This window comes from Leptinotarsa decemlineata, unplaced genomic scaffold (assembly GCF_025532065.1).
Source record: "Leptinotarsa decemlineata unplaced genomic scaffold, Ldec_3_MD MMD2_tig00003308_RagTag_RagTag, whole genome shotgun sequence".
Lineage (NCBI taxonomy): Eukaryota > Metazoa > Arthropoda > Insecta > Coleoptera > Chrysomelidae > Leptinotarsa > Leptinotarsa decemlineata.
Window position 1 is genome coordinate 1,281,248 of NW_027412586.1, and position 5,596 is coordinate 1,286,843.

Consider the following 5,596-nt stretch of genomic DNA (forward strand, 5'->3'; position numbering starts at 1 on the left):
GTCACACACACACACACACACAAAATCTCATATGAAAAAAATTCTGAACGATCCATGCACCAGACCCTTCAAGGTCACATCGCCTTGATGTTACTAAATAACAACAAAAAAACAATTAATACGTCATAGTGGTGGGGGGAGGCCCAGAACCGGCTGTAATCTGTGATGTACACATACCACCTATGCACCAGACATATTTTTCAAGGTCATATGCACCATACATATTTTTCAAGGTGGCATGCACCAGACATATTTCTCAGGGTCACATGAGTCGGTCTAGGTCATCCACCCCACGTGACGTCATAGTGGTGGGGGGAGGCCGAGAATCAGCTGTAAACTGGGGGGAGGCCGAGAATCAGCTGTAAACAACTACTCCGAAAGCTTTGGACACCGAATGAATTTCTTAATACCTGTTGATGATCTTGACCTTCCCTAATATTTATAAATATTCATATTATGCTGAAGTTGTAACTTTGCCCCGGTCACCGTACTACGACAAAATGCTTGATGTGCATTCATGCAACGGTATTTGAAGATAGTTTTATATTCCTATATATATTATAATCGTATCAATTTTGATGACTATGAACTTGGAATAACGAAAGATGGAATTGTGAATACTGTGTGTTTTTGTTTCAGAATATCGAAGTTGAGGTTGAAATATCTTTCAATTCATGTATTCACTTGAATGGATTTGAATTATTTTATGACGATTTTTCATATTTGTCTGTATCGTTACTTTGTTATGTTTATATGTACAAGAACTCAGAACTCCGAACAATTGAAACTCAGGTTATCTACACATAATAGACTCGTCCGGTGGTATCTATATCAAAGGATGCTATTTTGAATGGGAATTTCGAAAAAACTACAATACGAAATGAATTTCCAAATATCACACTTGAAATTTAATGACAAATGTCAATCATCTATAATAATGTCCTGAATAAAATTCAAGATATAAAATGCCACTTTTTGTTATATCGACCCAACGAATCAGAATTTAAAATGACAGACAAACTTATTTCCTTTATTTCTAAAATGTCTTGTTTTTGTCAACTTAGTATCTTTCAATATGATGTTTCTTCATCTCTATAAAATCTGGTATATAATTTTTTGTTATTGCATATTTTTGACAACTTTCCCTGTATAAGATAAGTTTTCATTTTCAAAAAAAGATGTGTGTGATATGTATTTTATTTATTTTGGTAGTATATTATAAAGCCATTTATATAAAATATCAACGTTATTGAGACTGCAGCTGAACAAATTTCCTTTGAAATGACCCATACAGAACGGCGTGTTTTTCTTGAATTTTGGAACACACCACGATGAATCTTCAAAGTCTTCCAAATTCATTACGGTTGTGTATATATTGAATAGACGCAGTTTGTCCAACAAATCACTGAATATCGACAAATTCTAGCCTCATAATGTGCAACCATAGACTGAAAAAAATGGAAACTGCTGAGATTTGAATCTCGTTCTGGAAAGGTTGCTATGACGGTTTTGAATGTTGTTGTTGAGATGACTCTGACTGATACTGCACACGTTGATGTATTATTCTGAAATAAATTCCATTTTTCAATAAAAAATACACTGAAATAAATTCGATTTTTCAATAAAAACATACACTAAAAAAAATGTTTTGGCAACAGAGAGGGTAATGTCTTTTATGAAGTAATTGCTACACTTATAATGAAAATAAAAAATCAAGTGTCATTCAAAATAAAGAATTTAAAACACATATTCTGCACGTACTGAGTGAAGGAAATATATTGTATGAAAACACTACTTTATGCGGATCATATCTGTGAGTGAGAATTTTTGACCCGAATGAAAAATATTGTATACACCCAAAAACTCTTTGCCTATAAAACAAAGAAAAAATTGAAAACAGTACTAACCTTAATTTTGTACAATCTCAAATGAAACGACAAGATTCGGTTTCCCAATGTCCATTAACCCTTTGAACACAATAGCGTATTTTCCTGATGAAAATTCTTCTAAGTGAGGACGATACGCCTCCGTCACTCGGTGGGGCAGAAATGATACTTTATCTCCCAAATCTAACAAGACCGCCTCACCAAATTTTCCTTTCACGATTTTGGCAGTGAATATCCTCTGCGGCATCTCCACAGGCAAATCTGCTACTTTGATACTTGGCTTTCTCTTCACGATCGAACTTGCATTCAACTTTTGTAAATCCATCTGCGAAAAATAAAAAATGAAAGCTTTATGTTTTGATTCACAATATATGCGAATACTATCTCAAACAAACCACGACATGTAAAACATTTGACTGAAATCATCCAACATATATATCGAGAAAAATTTTGGAAATCAAATGATTCAACAATTCTCACCAATTTTCAATTAAATTACATTTGAATAAATTCATCTGAGGAAAAAGTCAAACCTAAAACACTTACTTTCAAATAGAATCGGTGCACTTGTCACTGGTATCACTTTCAACGGATACAACTAACTCATTTCGCCATGCATGACGTATTTATAGTAAAATAAGTGATGACATATTTTAAAATGAAACAAAGAGCCTTTGTTTCATCGCTTTTAGAACTGCTTATCTCCGGATGCAGATTCGGCATTGGCAGTGATCAATGTCACCTTGGGTTTGAATATAAAAATTAGTGATGACATATTCTGAAATGAAACAAAAAAAAATCAAAAAGTCTTTGTTAGATGCCTATTCAGCGTTGACATTGATCCATGTCACCTTGGATTTGAATAGCGCAACAAACACATGAATTCTGCTTTTTTTTTCATTTTATTCGAAGTACTACATGTGATGATGCGACTATTATTAGTGAAGATACAACTTTGTGCCCTCTCGGCATCGTCTCCGTTTTTTTCTCTGTTGATGAATTCTGCATTCGTTTCCCTTTCATTTGATGTGCTGCACGTTGAGATCCAACTATCATAAACGAAGATGTTGCTTAGTGTCACTCTGACATACTGCGCCATATTTGTTTTTTCTCTGTCGATGAATTTTGCATTTCTTTTTCTTTCATTTGACGTGCTGTACGTGACGATTCGACAATTATTAACGAAAATGTGGCTTTGTGCCCTTCTGACATGTTGCGTCAGATATGTTTTTTCTCTGTCGATGAATTCTGCATTCGTTTCCCTTTCATTTGATGTGTTGCACGTTGAGATTCAGTTATCATTAATAAAGATGTGGGTTAGTGCCCTTCTGACATGTTGCACCATATTTGTTTTTTCGTTGTCGATGAATTCTACAATTTTTCTTCTTTCATTTGACATGATGTACGTAACGATCCGAAGTTTCTTCCTATGCTGTTTCACATTAGGCGCTCGATATTATATTTTCCATAGTCTACACATTAAATCATTTGAAATGAGTACCCACACCGACCTGTTGCGACTAGTATAGCGAAAATAGGTTATGAGGTCCTTTTGGCTTCGTAAAATGATTAACTATGTTTTTTGACATCTTAACGAATCCATTGATGTCAAAATCATCGGAATCGGACGACCGGAAGTAAAAACCGGAAGTGACCTGTTTTTGACGGATTCGAAACCTTCTCACCCTAAGGAATCCAAAAATACCATATGTTTCAGTATACGATGATTATTTCATTTTTTTGTCAACAAATTATGTGTTTTGAATCAAACTTATGCAATTACATTACACTCGTAGTTGTTCATAACCCAACAACTTTTAATTTCAAATATGTTCAATGATTTTCTTCAAATGTGCAATTTTTTCTATGCTATTTCACATTAGGCGCTCGATATTATACTTTTCATAATTTACAAATGAAATCATTTGAAATGAGTACCCACATCGGTCCGTTGTTGCTAGTATAATGAAAATAGGTTATAAGGCCCTTTTGGCTTCGACAAATGATCAATTATGTTTCATGACATCTAAACGAATCCATTGATGTTGAAATCATCGAAATCGGAGGACCGGAAGTGAAAACCGGAAGTGGTCGTTTTTTGATGGATTCGAATCCTTCTCACCCTAAGGAATCCAAATATATCATATGTTTCAGTATCCAATGATTTTTTTCATTCTCTTTGTCAATAAATTCTGCGTTTTACATCAAGCTTCTGCAATTGGAATAAACTTATAGTTGTTCATAACCCAACATTTTTTATTTACAAGTTTGTTGAATTTGCAATTCTTCCTATGTTATTTCACATTAGGCGTTGGATATTATATTCATTACGCCATATTTGTTTTTTCTCTGTCGATGAATTCTCCATTTCTTATCCTTCCATTTGACGTGCTGTATGCGACGATCCGATCATTATTAGTGAATATACAACTCAGTGCCCTTCTGACAGTTGCGCTATTATTCTTTGTAATAACTCATTCATTATCACACACGCCACCACCTATCACGCTGACTACGTCACTTTCAAGCTTTTAATGTTTTATCACTATTATTATTATTATTCGACCCTCATTCTCCAGTTCAATTTCATCTAGCACAATCAATCGAGCGATATTTGATTTCTCCATTCTGATTGGCTGACCGATACTACTCTGTAACAGAAGTTAGGTTGGGTGTTCCACAAGGTTCCGTTCAAGATTTTGAAAATTCGCAAAATGAATCTTCATATGACAAAGCATGGACTTTAGTCATTTCCTAATGATGCTAACTTGGTTAGCGAAACGCGTTAAATGATAAATGACTGTCATATTGAAACACGAAAAACCGTTACGACAATAACGATGAAACGATAACGAATGAACGCACGGAAAACGGTCGAAAACGCACGAAAAACGATCGAAAACGCACGAAAAACGATCGTAAACGCACGAAAAACGATCGTTAACGCACGAAAAACGATCGAAAACGCATGGAAAACAACGTATTTTGAAATGTCATTGTCGAATACTTCGCTCCCCCATTGCCCTCACGTTGAGTCCACAACGCTCAACCTCTCGACACTATTGGATCTCCTCTTTCTCCTGATGATGCTAACTTGGTTGACAAAGATACGAGACTTCCGACATTTTGGAACGCTAGACTTCTGTTGAATCGACATGTTTTTTTCTTAAATGATGTATTTTGAAACGCCCTGTATACAGATTAATATCATATTTCAAATCGACATGTTTTTTTCCTTAAATGATATATTTTGACGCACCCTGTACACTTCGACATCATATTTGTTTTTCAATGATGTATTTTGAGATACCTTGTACACATTGAGGGATCGCACGTTGAAAACTTACAGCCTCGTGGAACTGTTATGTTTTTTCTTAAATGATGTATTTTGACGCACCCTGTACACTTCGACGCCATGTTTGTTTCCAATGATGTATTTTGAGATACCTTGTAACATTGAGGGATCACACTTTGAAACGATACAGCCTCATTAATCTGTAATGTTTTTTCTTAAATCTGATTCATTATTATTAATATATCATTTTCGCGCTTCCAATTTTCGTCGAGTAGTTCACGATTAATTCCAAAACCGGCAACGCTACATTGCCCCATAAACAATGATTTATTGTACAACTGGCAACGCCGAACCTGACATGCTGGCATGTATTAACATTTGACAGATGCAGTCTTATGAGTCTAGTGTTTACAGT

General features: G+C 35.0%; 1 long non-coding RNA gene across 1 annotated transcript; it reads right to left on the reverse strand.

The window, feature by feature from the left end:
* Nucleotides 1–1,185: 1,185 nt before the first annotated feature.
* LOC141483311 (uncharacterized) lies at nucleotides 1,186–2,470 on the reverse strand. Its single transcript, XR_012466004.1, has 2 exons — nucleotides 1,908–2,470; nucleotides 1,186–1,565 (listed from the first exon to the last, which is right to left on the reverse strand). It is a non-coding gene; the product is annotated as an uncharacterized lncRNA (long non-coding RNA).
* Nucleotides 2,471–5,596: the final 3,126 nt, after the last annotated feature.